The 14,890-nt window shown below is 44.6% G+C and overlaps 1 protein-coding gene across 2 annotated transcripts in view; it reads right to left on the minus strand.

The window, feature by feature from the left end:
- Positions 1-14,311, minus strand: part of LOC135904899 (uncharacterized) — an 86,250-nt gene extending 71,939 nt beyond the window's left edge. Inside the window, exon 1 of one of the 2 annotated variants that reach the window (XM_070535923.1) lies at positions 14,188-14,311. The gene's annotated coding sequence lies outside the window, so the exon portion shown is untranslated. The remainder of the gene's footprint in view (positions 1-14,187) is intronic. The other variant, XM_070535922.1, reaches the window with a different exon arrangement.
- Between the last annotated feature and the right edge of the window lie 579 nt (positions 14,312-14,890).

The following is a 14,890-nucleotide window of genomic DNA, read 5'->3' on the forward strand; positions in this document are numbered from 1 at the left end:
TCGTATACAAGTCTGGTAGGAAACATGAAGATGCTGACACGCTATCACGAGCACCTGTTGCATCTCAGAATCCTGACGAGGAAGACGACAGCGCCTTCCTGGGAGCCCTCAGCAGACCGGACCTACTCGCTAAACAACGATCGGACGCTGAGTTAAGGCCCATCATTGATCACTTAGAAGGCGGCATCGCGCCCATTCCTCGCCCACTTTCGCGACGGTTGTCGTCATTTTGCCTTCGAGAGGGTATCCTATACAAAAGAAACACAGGTGCCGGCGACAAGCCACATTTTCTAGTAGTGCCTCAAGCCCTTCGCGACGACATCCTATTAGCCTGCCACGACGAGCCGACATCTGGTCACTTGGGTTACTCAAGGACTCTGGACAGGGTACGGCAAATGTACTACTGGCCTGGCCTGACTGCTTGCGTCAAACGCTACGTGAAAGGATGCCGTGAATGCCAGCGCCGAAAGTCACCACCCTTCAAGCCTGCAGGCCTTCTGCGACCCATCGACCCTCCGCGTACGCCGTTTGATCAAGTTGGAATGGACCTTCTTGGACCATTTCCCTTGTCTTCCTCCGGCAATAAGTGGATCATTGTCGCAACTGATTACTTGGCGCGTTACGCTGAGACGAAGGCACTACCACGCGGGACAGCATCGGAAGTTGCCCAGTTCTTTATGCACCACATTGTGCTTCGGCATGGCGCACTATCATTCATCATCACTGACCGAGGGACGGCATTTACGGCGAAGCTTCTGGACGACATCTTGAAGTTGAGTTACACGACTCATCGAAAGACCACTGCATACCACCCTCAGACTAACGGCTTGACAGAAAGACTAAACAAAACACTGGCAGACATGCTCTCTATGTACGTCGATGTGCAGCACAAAACGTGGGACGAAATCCTGCCGTACGTAACGTTTGCGTACAACACTGCCACACAGGAAACTACACGATTTACGCCGTTTCACCTCGTTTATGGTCGAGATGTTCAAACTATGCTAGACGCCATGATTCCGTATGAAGACATTGATCAGCTCGACCAGTTAGCTCCTGGCGTCGAGGAGTACGTTCAGCGTGCCGAGGAAGCACGTCAACTGGCCCGTGTCCACATAAGACAGCAGCAGTGTACAGATGCCATAAGGTACAATCTTCACCATCGACAAGTTACCTATGAGCCTGGTGACCAAGTTTGGGTTTGGACCCCCATTAGACGGCGAGGCCTCAGCGAGAAACTCCTGAGCAAGTACTTTGGACCATACACAGTATTAAGGCGTGTAAGCGACGTGAACTATGACGTGATTCCAGACGGAGACCTACCATCGCCCAAGCGCCGTTTACCACGCGCAGAGACTGTACATGTCGTCCGCCTCAAGCCGTATTTTGCACGGTGATGTTAAGTCTACTGGTGAAACAAACTCTTGTTTTTTGCTGTCGTCGCGTCGTCCTCCAAAGAACTGCGAAGTGATTTTTCTTTTCTTTTTTTGCTCCCGCCGACAGAACCCCTTTTTTTCCCCTCGTGTGCATGCCCGTATGTGTGCTAGCGCGTTTTCCCCCCTTTTTTTTATGTCCTACCTAATGCGCGTACCTTTCGTGTACGTCTTGTGTTTGAGCATCGAGTCGATGCTTCATAGGGAGGGGGAATAATGCCACCTGGTGTTTTGAGCCAGCGAACATTCAGCATTGCGTGCCCAGCAAAACGGCGAAGAAGACGACAAAGTCGAAGATCCGGCGCCAGCTGGAGCTCCAGCCTACATGTCCCGACCTCTAATCCTCTTAGAAAGAGAAGCATTACGTCTGTGTTTAGGTCTTCCTAAATTTGTTGCAAATTCTATTCTTTATCTAGAATCCCGTGTTCCGGCACTTTCGTGCAGGTTCCGGCTTTTGACGGTGCAGACGTTCTTAAGGATTTACGAATCACCACTGCGTCATTCCCAAATAATCTTTATTTCACAACCTGCGTTGTTTTTCGGTGTCATCTGGCCGCGACTACATAACCCCCAAATTATATTCGTGCAAAAATTACTTGACTCTTTGGGCGTGCGCATATGCGATGTTCTTCCTATTACCGACAGAGCTGTTGCCACGGATATTCAATTTGATGACATCTTTCCTAATAATGCAAAATTACTTCCACACCGTATTCTAGACGGTATATTACAAGATCACCTGAAAAACCTTCAAACAAACGTTGTAATTGCCACAGATGCTTCAAAAAGTGAAGAAAAGTCAGGTGTAGGAATATTTTCCCCGATTCTCGATTGGACATTTTCTCTTCGGCTGCCAGATTTCATACCGATTTTTTTTAGCCGAATTCATGGCCGTGGTGCTGGCATTACGCAAATTAGGACCATCAATTACGTCAGCCGTGATAGTTACTGATTCTTTATCATTGTGCTCATCCCTTACTGCTTCTAGTGATTCTCGCGTGATGAGGACATTTCAATCATTGGTACCTGGTTACTTGAGAAGCGTGCGTTTGATTTGGGTGCCCGGCCATAAAGGACTAATCATTAATGAAATTGCAGACTCTCTAGCCAAGGCATCGATAAGTGGCCCGATTCTTCCTTGCTGCCCTTTGACTGCTTATGTAACTGCAGCTAGATTTAGCAGGAGTATCATTCTACAGTCAATATCAGGCTCCGCAATTACTAATTCTGTGGATTACGGACATCTCCTGCACCCTTGGAACAGAAATTTTTGCCGAACGCGGAAAATTGAAGTGTCCATCACGAAGCTGCGCTGCCGTATACCTGCATTGAACTTCTACCTTTACAGGTCTGGTCTGGTCCCCTCACCATTATGCTCATTATGTGGCGAAGCGGAGACAATCGATCATTTCTTGTTGTCTTGCAGACGTTTTTCTATTATAAGAAAACGACTACTCGAAATCCCGCTTCGCTCTATTGGTCTGACTTTATCAGTGCCTGTGATCCTATCTTTTGGAGCCTCCATTGTTGGGTTCAGCCACAGAAATGTTTGCTTGGCGATCCAAAATTACCTCATCGAAACTAATCGATTTCCATGTTAGATTGATCGTTCTCCCTCCCAACCATAGCTTTCTTTTGTTTCTTATCTTTTATTAATTATTATTGTTATTATTATTATTATCTTATACCCGGTTTTCATCTGATTATTTCCTTTTTTTCTCCAAACACAAAACGTTTACTTTTAAACTCACACGCCCAAATTGTTAACTCCCTTGTTATCATTGTTATTTTAGGCACCTAATTAAACCGCCCGATTCTTGGCCAATCCCCCACTGTGGGTATGTGCCACGGCCACTCAGGACAACAACAACAACAACAAGAACCATCGCTCAGTGCTTGGCATTTTTCATCTCTGGCTGATCCTACTGTCACTTATTCTTGTGTTAGATCGTGACAATATATATATATATATATATATATATATATATATATATATATATATATATATATATATATATATATATATATATATATATATATGTGTGTGTGTGTGTGTGTGTGTGTGTGTGTGTGTGTGTGTGTGTGTGTGTGTGTGTGTGTGTGTGTTTATATTACGAAGGCGATTCCGAAAGTAATCTCTGCAAGCCCACTGCTTTGCCACTAGTACTGCAGACATTTTGAACTTTAATCATGAATGCACTAAAGTTGAAGCGGTAGAATGTCACTTGCCTGACGTTCCTATCGTTTCTCGTTCCAGAGTAATCGAGAATCCATGGCATCCAATGGTGACATCCGGTTGAAACAGCCGGCGATTATTGAATTTTTGACTGCGGAAGGTTGTGCGCCGATTAACATTCGTCGCCATCTCACTGCAGTTTACTGGGATGCCTGTGTTGGCGTCAGCCCTGTGCTGATCTGGGCAAGGACTGTGCAAGACCAAAAGCCAGCCGCATCAAATCTCCAGGATCAGCGCTGAAGTGGACGGCCTGGAACAGCCTCTGATGAGGATCATTAACATCAGGTGGACGAATTGATTCAGGGCAATCGGATGATCCAGCAACACGAGATCGCAACAACACTGGCCCTGTCCATTGGTTCAGAGAAACACATCATTAAGGACCTCCTGCGTTACAAGATGTTTGCACTCGTTGGGCACGCTTCCTCGACCCTTTCATGTTAGTCGTCAATTAACGGAGTACCTACCCTCTACCTCATTTTGTACTCGTGTTTCCCTGTGCTCAACCACCTTTGGTCAGTATGTATCAACAAGCCTACATTGCCACCCTAGTGGAATGACATTCGCTATGGGCTTCAGCTCCCTAATGACTGTCATGTCTCGCTTCTCCCTGGCAGCTCACTCTTCTTGTCCGGCGGCCTTCAAGCGTAGCTGGCTGTGCTCCATGATGCAGCCCCACCCCATTCTTCGTGAAGTGCCGTCTTTTCTGCACACTCTAAAAACTAGGGAGGGTATCGCAGGAGTGAAGTGGCCGATTTACTCTTAAAAGCCTTGTTTTATTCTCGCAGAATGTCGAGTGGAGTGAAATGCATTGTTTACTCCATCATCAAGGAGAGAGTGAAATGCGCTTTTCGCTCTGCCCTTCTGAGAGAGAGTAGAATGCCCGTTTTAATCTTGCGGCAGTAGAGAACAAAACGTAGCGTAAGCTTCTACTTCAACTGTAGGAGGCAGGCCCTGAACATGGTCATGTATCACTCACGCACGCTGAGCAAAGAACACACCGTTTTGCTTCCAAGAGAATAGGCAGCCAAAGTTCAAAGGAACGCGGAGCGAGCGCTCTACTTGTTCACTCGGCATTGCTCCACCGCGCGCGCGCTCAACAACGCGGAACAGCACAGCGCCGGACAAAAGTGATCCGTTGTTGCGACGCCGTTTCTCGAACCTCGACCGGTGTTACTATTGGGTAGCGTGCCGTAATCGGTGAGCTGCAGGCGTCCGGTAGACCATGGCGACCAGGCAGGGACGAGACAATTTCTAGTCCAAAACTTGCACTGTTTATTCAATGGATGGTGAAGGATAAGAAGAAGAGAATGAATAAATTAAAGAGTACATTGCGGGTCCCCTTAAATAGGCCTACTAAAATCGTAGGCGGGATCTTGCTCACGTCAACGTCACGTGACATGCACTGAGTCTAGTCGGGGATGGCCGGCTGATCCTTTCACCCAAGGGACGTTGCACGAGCATGCCTCGTCTGGCGGCTACCCGCGGGTCCTGTTTGGTTTGCGGAAAGGGTCTCCCCTAGAGTCGGACACACAAAGGGGCCTGTAATCACTGTGGGGCGCCTGCCAGACCAGCAACCACTCGAGACAACCATAGCAAATTATGAATCCATCCTTCGTTTCGATTAGGCATGGTCTTTGAGCATCCTTTTTGCCCGGGGTGTTACACGCCAACGGTAACACCGTCCAGCGAGCAGCAACGAAGGCCCTCCATGGGAGATCGTGTGTCAGCCATCTCGCGTCACCGCGAAAACACGACAGTCGTTCTTCATTCGTTGGAAATAACAACAAATCCTCTACGGTAAGTGAACTCTAACTTAGGTGCACATTCTGCGTATATGACATGCTATCGCCAGGAAGTCGTCGCGGCGCTTAGCCAACGCGATTGACAACGGACTAGGCAAGCGCGCTGTGTCTCTCGTCGTCAACCGAAAAAGCCAGTCGTCGCGATAACTGCGAGTAACTTTATCACTTGCCGCTATCCTTAAAAGCTTTTAAAATCGCAAACACTGCCAGAACCATGGCATATTCTATCATTGTTGTGGGAGTCTTTGCACGCAAGCCATGCCTTTCATGCTGTGGTTCATCAAGCGTTAATAAATGCGCGTTTCTTGGCGGTGTGGCTCTGGGTTATTCTGTGCACCATGTCGAAGATTCGACGGAGTTAATTGTTAGCAAATCATCGTTTCATGCACTGAAGCACACAAGTAACTGGAACGCCAATGCATTTCACCGCAAAGTTCGGGAATTTATATCTCGATACTGGTGTCGTGCTGAGAATTCGATCCTAGTGGATCTGCCTTGCGAAGTCCACTGCTAGAATTTGTAAATTGCAATATGGGTCATAAGGTAATTAGCTAGAGAAGTTAATTAGTGAATTCTTGTTAATTTGTCAATTTCGCATTTATATATTTTTTTGCAGTATAGCGGCTAATAAACTAGAATTCAGTTAGCTGCCGCCGGCAACCTCTAAAAAATTTTGAGAGTTTTATACCACAGATGGCCACATCTAACACGGGGCAAATACAAAGGTATGACACCATTGTCAGAGTTGCTTTGATAAGTGCGGAGGCTCAGCGTACGGAGCAGCTTGCGAGGCAAAGATAGCATTTGCTGTTCTTCCTTATCTGTGAATTAGACCCATGCAGGATTAACAAATTTCACGAACACTATTTTTCCATCAAGCAACAGTCATCAGAGGCTTCGGCCCTCGAGCCAACAAGACTCCGTGGGAATTTGTTTGTTTGAAAAAGTGCTTATTACGTTTGTTAATGGATACGCCCACTCCTGACTATCCGTACTGCACCGGGATGGGACGGGGAGTAGGGTGTCAGGATGGGGTACCTTGGTGGTCAGAAAGCGATGCAGGAACGAGGCTTCTCTGCTGTGGCCATGATGGTGATGGAGCTATTTTTCCCACTGGATATCGCAAAATGATGCTCAGACAGAAATGAGGATCGTAGATACAACTTATGAGGGGCGGTCATGTCATCATAAGTTTTTTCAAAAAACTGTTCCTCAGTCATATTAGGCTGGCAGTCTCTCCTCCGCGTGAAGAAATATGCAAAAATGTCCAATTTTCATATGTGTTCAGCAGTTCTGCTAGTTCATCGAGGATACCGTAGAAACCTTCTACGAACATCGTATAACGAAAAAATAAGCGCCGGAAGGGAGAGTTCAGTAATTATTTGCAACGCTTCTAATGTAGCCCAGAAAGTAAATGTTTCGCCGCACATTGCACCGAACAGGACCCCCGTTTTCAGTCAGAATATAGCTGGTATAAAGTACAGTTATCCCGCGTTATTGGGAAGCGCATAGCTAATGACGACAGTATATGACACGTTTTAAGACACGCTTGATTTTTAAGCGAAAACGGTATTTATTTAACACGCATTTAATTTCGCGCAAAGATTTGTTGTAGCTTTGCCACCATTTTCGCTTAATTTAATCTCGATGGCATTTGTTGTACCACCAGGCAAACGGACTAAAATCTACGTTCTGGTAAAAACTCATAATGGTCCGAAACGCTTGTATACGCAATTTCTTGGAAAAGACGCAGTAATACAATTCTCTTTAAACTTTGCCTACAAATAGTTCATTCGTTACATGGCCATTTTACCCACCAGAAACAAGGTGCTTCGTTTAGTTGACCGATGGCACCGGGTGAGCGTCGTATAACGCAGGAAAATACCGAACAATTGAGCATTACATAATTGTTTGTCACGTTTCTAAGTAATCCACTAGCGTTAAAATTTATGTGCATATCCCGCTTAAGATGCCCCTTATTTCTTTGAATACAAATATTGCGTCAAGCAGAGCGCTTTCCAACACAGCGAAACAACGGTGATAACGGGAGCGTGACGCTTGCGCACACTAGATCAGGAATTTTTTTGCAGAAGCTGTATTTGATCCGCACGCATTGAACTTCAACAGATATGTCATAGAGGCCTGTCCGTTTTTGCTTAGCTTGATCTTGGTGGCATATGTAGCTATGTGATGGCAGCGTGCTAAGTTTTGCGTCGCTTTTAATGCACATTCGTAAAGCTTCGGAGGAGTTGTCTACATAGCTTATTGAAAAATGCGAAACTAACCCACATATATTGAGGTTTGCGTGCAGATTCGGCATAACCTGCCCATTATTCTAACTGAATATAAACAAGGTGCCATGCATAGAGTCGCGTACAACTTAGTAGGGCCGGAGAAACCCCGCCCAGATGACCCAAGTGCGGCAGCCAACTGCCTCCGCGACTATAGAAATAGTGTCGCTCAAAAGTCCCACCCAGTTGGAAGCGCGGGCGACTATGATCTCCGTCGGCGTGGTCAACGGCCGTCCGGCTCATGATGACAGTCTAGAGTGCGCGCCCTTTGGTGGAGGCTCGTGTGCATCCGCCTTTGAGAAGCAAATGCCACTGCCTTCTAAAGTTGCACCAGGCTATAATTGACTAAGGACACCGGAGAAACCAAGTGCTATATGATACATGAAAATAAAAAAATACAAGAAAATTGTGTTCAGTAATTTTTGCAACGCTTCTATTTACACCAGGAATACGAAAATTTCGCCACAGATTGCACTTGACGTACCCATTGGAAGCTAGTGTCTTCTGCACTTGCCTAATGACTTTGGGAAATAGGGCGAACAACGGTAGTATGACACTCTGAAATGCTTGATGAAGTAACTTTCAGCAATGGCTGCAATTAAGTTACAGATATTAACAGATATTAAACAGTAATCACTCGTCACTCACGACATGCGACGTGCTTGCGACTTCAATGAACGCTAGACGCCCTGCATATATATATATATATATATATATATATATATATATATATATATATATATATATATATGGGTTTTTTCTTTTACTAAAACGTAAATACTACAGAAAATGAATGGGAAAATGGAGCCGCGTTTGCTCAATTGGCAAAATCATTGCACGCGTAATTGAAAGACGTGGGTCCGTATACCACCTGCGGCCAGTTGATTTTTTCATCCACTTTCATTTCCGTTTATTTATCATTTCTTTAATTCGTTTAGTAAGCACAAGTAATTTCCCATATGTTGTCCTTGCTAGCTTCTTGTGATATATATATATATATATATATATATATATATATATATATATATATATATATATATATATATATATATATATATATATATATATATAAAGGAAAGATACACATTTTTTATTTGTTTGATCCACAATTATCAAATATGCTCTCGCGATAACGAAATCATCAAACAGCGTTAGTTGGTGCAATTGTTCTCGGTGCTGCGGCGTTTCGGCATTGCGGAAGCGTGAGCAAGCGATTTTTCGCTGTGCTTGATAGTGCAAAGATATTTGGCTCACATGTTCGCAGCCGTCTATACGACAGATCAGGAATGTTTTCATAATATGTTCAAGTAGTGTTTCAGGGTCCCTTTAAGCTAGGGTCCAGGGAATGTAGTCGCGCATGTCTGAAGTTTGGCTGGTGAAGTTTACACGATTGTCTGAAGAATAAACGACAAATATAAACAGCTTCGAAGTAACTTCATTGACACAATTAACAAGCTTGTCGTGAGCGTTAATGATTTAGAAAATCGTTCGCGCAGAAATAGCATCACCTTACATGGATTACTCGAAGTGCCATATGGTATAACGATCCTGATCTCAAACATGTCCTTGTGCTTCTCGGATATACTTAAGGTGCAGTGCCCGTGTTTTGAAAGGTTGCACAGAATTGGTAATAATTGCGGAACTAACGCATGTCCTGAGATAGCCAAATTATTAGATTTCTCCATAAATTACAAGTACTTAAGAATTCAGCCATACTCAAAGACGGCAATATTACTCGAACCGTGTCTACCCAATTCGTAAGAGACTGTGGGATTCCAGCACATTCTTTAATGTTTCATAAACGATTATTCTGTGCGGATACGCTTTAGCCATGCGTTTATTGATAATGTATGGTATAACTAACATGAATACACTAAGAAGCTTACCAAAGCAAGTGGGTTAGGTGTTTTCGCCCTTGTTCCACTCGTAACACTAGATGAAACCTTCTGACAGAAACATAAGAGAGAAAATACAGAGAGGTTAACCAGACGTACGTCTGGATTGCTACCCTGCGCTGGCAGAGTGGGGATACGGAGATCAAAAGAGAGAGGGGGGGAGATATATAGCGCAGTTTTGCGCACATTGGAAGGTGCGCACCGAGACTATAAATGGTCGCAAACACCTGTCGACTTAAGGTACTGCAATAACGCTTTCGAGGCTTTCTGTGCCATCGACACGCACAGCCATGGTTCAAAGATCTTCATTTCTGATAAGGGTCTACAGTCCAGCCGGTTCGATGCAGAGGTTGGCGCTCGACGTTGTACTGGGGCCACAGGCACAAAATTCGTTCAATAGTTTTGGTTGTTCACAAGAGTCCCACAAAGGCGTTTCTCCCATTCACATGTGCAACGAGTAGGCCTTTGTGAACGTCACCCGCAGCCATAGGATCAAGTGTACGAAGATGAAATTTCTGGAGGTTGGGTCAAGACCAATGTTTGTTTGTCGTCGCTTTAGCCACAAAACGAGTTTTTCTTGCAGCGTCGGTTCTGGATAAGGAGATCGCCACAGGTTGCGCTCTTATATGGGTGGACCGGACCGTTCCGTCGGCCGTCCGGTCCACCCATGTAGCAATGCCAATGTGCCCAGGCAGCAACGAAACCTTCTGAATTCACGTAGCACTGTACAGGTGCTCAATAATATTACGAGATGCCTGCTGAACAAGCTTACTGACGTCTTCATGCTCATTTCTTGTCACCCTCCTCATATTATATGAGTGACCGAGACATGACTACACGGTGAACTTCGCGATGAGTTAATAGCACCCTCCGGTTTTAACTTTGCAAGAGTTGACAGGAAACACTGCCGAGGAGGCACTGTGGCCCTCTTTCTGAAAGCTGACCTCATTATTCTCTGACTGATGCTCCGATCGAATTAGAGACACATTGACGCAAGATTTAACTCGAAAGGAAATCAAATCAGCAACAATCGGCGTCTTTTATCGTCCTCCAGGTTCGCCTCTTGCGCTATTATATAGAATACGCTCTTTCAAACGCGCATATTCTTCTCCTCAGTCATACTGATCATGGGACGTTCTAATGCTCCAGGTAGATCGTAGCCATCACTAGCATCGATTGGTTATGAAGTCTGCTAATCGAAGAAGCTTTTTAAGATTTCAAACTCTACTGACCTGAAACAGGTAGTAGAGGAATCAACCATAAGTCAGTCAGTTCGATATCTTTCTTAGCCCCTGCCTCGTAGTGGTTTTGGATGTGATTTTCCTGAAGGTATTTGGGATCATAAAACGGATCCAGTTTGTATTTCCTTTCCTGTACCTAAGCCGAGCATATCGCACACCATATTTCCCAGTTTTGCCCACACGGATGGTGATTCTATTATTGATGCACTGACTGACTCATATCGATATGTACGACTGAGTGCTGTCAATTATGATAATGACTTCCTTTTATTTCTCAAAAAGATCATTGGCTGTTTTGTTGAGCGGTTTGTCCCTGTTAAAATTATTAACAAATTGAAGCGGTCTGCGCTTGAGTACGGTCTTGAGAAGCGTCGCCTATCGTATTCTGCAGAACCGAAGCTGTTATCTCCTGCTGTTGCAGCTGTCATAACGCAAGGGTTGTGTATCGAGATCCGTATAGACATGTCCAGCTCAAAAGTCCAAGGACATTTGATGACCTTCTGAACTTTCTACAGACCTCAGCACCAAGAATTACATCGAGAAGACAGCCAGGTGGCAGAACAGAGCAGCTTGATTCTCGTAAGCTGAGTGAGCATCTAGAGTCGTTGCCGTCATCTGAATGTGACGATAGCTTCATATACAAGCCCTTGGGAACCGTCAATCATGACTGTGAGGATGGTGAAGAGCCAATTACCACTGTTCACGGCAACCTACTTCCGCATAATCTGACATCTGACTACCATGGATCACAAGTCCCAGAAAAAGAGCTTCAGTCAAACAGCGCATTTGGTGTCGTCAAGCTTATTGTATGCCCCCATTAAGGTAGGTGGCATTGAAGTGAAGGCTCTCGTTGACAGCGGAGCTTCGGTATCAATTAACAACAAGACTCGAGTGGATGGAGGTCGCCTGCACACTGGTAGAACATTGCGTGTCCAAACCTATGGTGGGTCAGTGACCAAGCATTTTGACCCGTTTTCAAATCTGGTGATGCCTCTAACCTGTCAAATTACAGAACAATTTCGCTAACCAACATCAGCTGCAAATTGCTAGAACACATAATCTCATCGGCCATCATGAGCTATTTGGCGAAGCATAACTTCCTTTTGCGAATCAGCACGGCTTCTTCCACGGTCGATCTTGCGAAACACAACTCTTCGAATTAATTACTGACCTTAATCGCACTGTTCATGCTCACTCTAAAATAGACGCCGTATTCCTAGATTTCGCCAAAGCGTTCGACAAAGTTCCACACAAACGTCTAATAAAAAAACGACAATCTGAACATTAATTTGAAGGTTTTTTGGATTAACAATTTCTTGGCCAATCACTACCAATCAGTCTTTGTTAATGGCCATTCATCAACCCTCTCCCACGTTAAATCTGGAGTACCACAAGGGTCTCTACTCGGACCTATATTATTCTTAGTTTATATTAATGACATAAGCAATAACCTGAGGGTTATGGTCAGATTGCTTGCAGATGATTGCGTGATATACAGGCAAATAATTCAACCTTCTGGTTCACTTCAGTTACAATCGGACTTAGACAAGATTAACAATTGGTGCACGCAATAGCAAATGCAAATTAATACCTCGAAAACAAAAGTCGTGACATTTACCACAAAAACTGACCCCGAACCTTGACATTCCATTCTAAACGGCATGACCATAGAATCGGTACCTGTCATAAAATATTTAGGAATCCATTTAGCATCCGACCTTTCCTGGAACATTCACATAGATACGGTCATTAACAAGGCTTCTAAAACACTCGGCTTTCTTAGACGCAATCTGCGTTTAGCTAATGAAGACACTAAGTATTTAGCACACATCACATTAGTGCGCTCGCAGTTGGATTACGCCTCTTTGATTTGGAACCCTTACCAAGCATACTTAATAACAAAATTGGAGTCTCTTCAACATAAACCCGTTCGATTCATATCGAAGAACTACTCGCGTACGGCAAGTGTGACTGAAATAAAGGAAGCTCTCAAGTCACCTCTTCTTGAAAGACGTAGAACGCTTTCCATACTGTCCTTTTTCCACAAATTATATCACAGCCACTCTTCCTTTGCTATATCCCGTCTCACGCCAGCGCATCGCATATTCCCACGCATTGACCACCAACTCAAAGGCAAACCCATCTTCGCTGGCACTAACCTCTTCTTTCATTCGCCGCTCATCCTATCCATCCGTCAATGGAATCTTCTGCCTAGCACCATTGCATCTGTCATTGATTACGAAGCGTTGGTAACCAGCCTGAAACGTCACCTTGAGCTGTAACCTTCATCCTTCCCCTCTCCCCACTTTATACATGTGTGTGTACATATAACGCTACTCTCTGTAACAATTGAATGTTTGTTGATCATTGTTGCTATTTGTCTTTATATATTGTTTTTCTCTTCAACATGCTGTTAACGGTCAGCGACTTCTGTACACATCATAGTACTGCGTTGCTTTGTACTTACTATTGTTCCCCCCCTATGTCATGCCTGCTGGGCCTTTAGGGTATGTGAAGAAATTGAGTAAATAGTGGATGGGTAACCCTGGCTATTGAATTTCAAGGACATACTATTACCAGTGACGTATTGACAATTCCCAACGTCACCTATAATTTTCTTTTGTCCCGCCCAGACATGAAAAAAACTTAAGATAAACCTCTACTCGGACGACAAAGTAATGGCCGAAGACACGAAAAGAACAGAAGATGCTGGTGAAGAACCTAGTGTATCAAGGGTAATTTTTTACCAGGAAGACATCAAGGCAAAGTACCCAGAGCTTACATCCATGGAGAGCTAGCCTCCAGCAGTGAAATCACATGTTGTTCCTTTCGAGCTCGCAGATAAAACAGTGGTTCGTAGACCCTCCTATAATTTGCCCAGAGGTAAAAATGTGTGGCTGAAAAAGGAGATGCAAGAAATGTTGGACGCAGGTATCATCCGGCCTTCTGTATCCCCATTTGCTTCTCCTACAACTATTGCACAAAAAAAAAGACGGGACATTTCGCCTCTGCACAGACTACAGGGCTCTCAATTTGTCAAACTGAATTGACACCTTATCCAATGCAGAGAATCGACATCACTGATAAAACTGGTGGTTGTCATTGTTTTTCACGAATAGATCTCTGCAAGGGCTTTGCATGGCAAATTCCACTGAGTGAAGAAACGAAAAAGTAGACCATGTTCATAACCCCATTTTACTGGTTTGAGTACAACCGCCTACTATTTGGTTGGAAAAACTCCCCTGAGTGGTTTAAGAAGATTATGACCGACATTCTGAAACCTTACCTGGGCACATTTTGCAATGTGTACATCGACGACGTCATCATCTACTCAAAGCCAAAGGAAGAACACCGTAGTCATCTTTCAAAAGTTCTTCACATAATCTCAGTGAGACAGGTGTCGTCCGCCATTTTATTTTAACTTCTTCGTTCTCACTTCTCGTCTGGCCCACTTCTTCATCTTCTTTCACACCCTGAAACCCACTGAAAGCAATTACTCTACCACAAAAAAAGGAAGCTCTGGCCGTCTTAAAAGCTGTGCAATACTTTCGTACTTACCTGGAAGGTGCAAATTCATACTTTTCACTGACCATCAAGCACTGACTCAACTTCTGAGCATGACCCAGCCAAGAGGCCTCCTTGCTAGATGGGTGAACTATCTACAACTATTTGATTTAGTAATTTCGCACCGTCCTGGCCCACTCTTTACTGATGCTGACGCACTATCAAGATTACTTGTACACGAATCAAGCAAGAATCCAGAGACAATCAATCATATTAAGCTGTTGGAAGGTACAGAAGAGCTCTAGTTTATCGATGGAAAGTACCACGTGCCACCAACTATGGTTCCAAGGATTCTTCATCTGTACCACGACACTCCTGGATTGGGCGGACATGATGGATTCTCATAAGAAATTGGCCATGAGATTCACCTGGCCGGGCATGAAAAACGACACCAGCCATTACATCCGCACCTGCCACCTCTGCCA

Source organism: Dermacentor albipictus, chromosome 3 (assembly GCF_038994185.2).
Source record: "Dermacentor albipictus isolate Rhodes 1998 colony chromosome 3, USDA_Dalb.pri_finalv2, whole genome shotgun sequence".
Lineage (NCBI taxonomy): Eukaryota > Metazoa > Arthropoda > Arachnida > Ixodida > Ixodidae > Dermacentor > Dermacentor albipictus.